Consider the following 875-nt stretch of genomic DNA (forward strand, 5'->3'; position numbering starts at 1 on the left):
GAGACTTTGCTCTCTCCACAGCTGAGGGACTTCCCAGTCACACTAAAGTGGAGCATAAATTCAATAAGAAGCAAAGGAACGGATTGGAGAAGCAGTTACAGCAGGTTAAATAAGCTTTGAACGCCACATAATGGTTCTCAGTTAATATATTTCTAGAGGTGCTATTGACACTTTCACCAAATGTCAGTAACAATCCATGCAATCCACACATAGAAGGAAATCGCACCAAGTATGTCCAGAAATTAAGTTATTTAGGAAATAAAACAGGGAAAAAATATTGAACAAAAAGGCATGAAAGCCAAGACAAAAGCTGAAATCTCTCAGTGATAAGAAGCCATGCTGCTCCTTATCACAGCAAATTAACATCAGCTGGTTCAGTCCCAGATTATGGCCTTTATGAATGAATCTCTAGTATCAACATCTCATCATGGGTCAAAATAAGGAGCTTTTTCAAGAGCTTTGAACCTTAATGATGGCATCGGTTCCAGAAGGATTTCTAAACTTCTGAATGTTCCAGTGAGCAATGTTGGAGCTATAATCTGGAAGTGGAAATAAAAATATCAGTTCCCCTTAAACCGACCAGGTGCTCCTCACAAGGTTCCTGACAGAGGAGGGAAAAGAATGATCAGAGGAGTTGATCAACAGCCAACGACCTCTAGAGCTTCAGAAAGACCTGGAATCAGCAAAGAAAATAATCGGTAATGCAGTCGGCCGCCAGGGCCTGCAGCAATCTCACCACGCAGGACTCCACTGCTGAAGGAAAAGCTGCTGAAGCTCGTTTAAAGGTTACTGAACCTGTGAAATACTGGGAGAGTATAGTTCAATTCAAATTTTCCATTCAATTCAGTTTATTTCTATAGCGCCAATTCACAACA

Source organism: Cyprinodon variegatus, unplaced genomic scaffold (assembly GCF_000732505.1).
Source record: "Cyprinodon variegatus isolate N-32 unplaced genomic scaffold, C_variegatus-1.0 Scaffold793, whole genome shotgun sequence".
Lineage (NCBI taxonomy): Eukaryota > Metazoa > Chordata > Actinopteri > Cyprinodontiformes > Cyprinodontidae > Cyprinodon > Cyprinodon variegatus.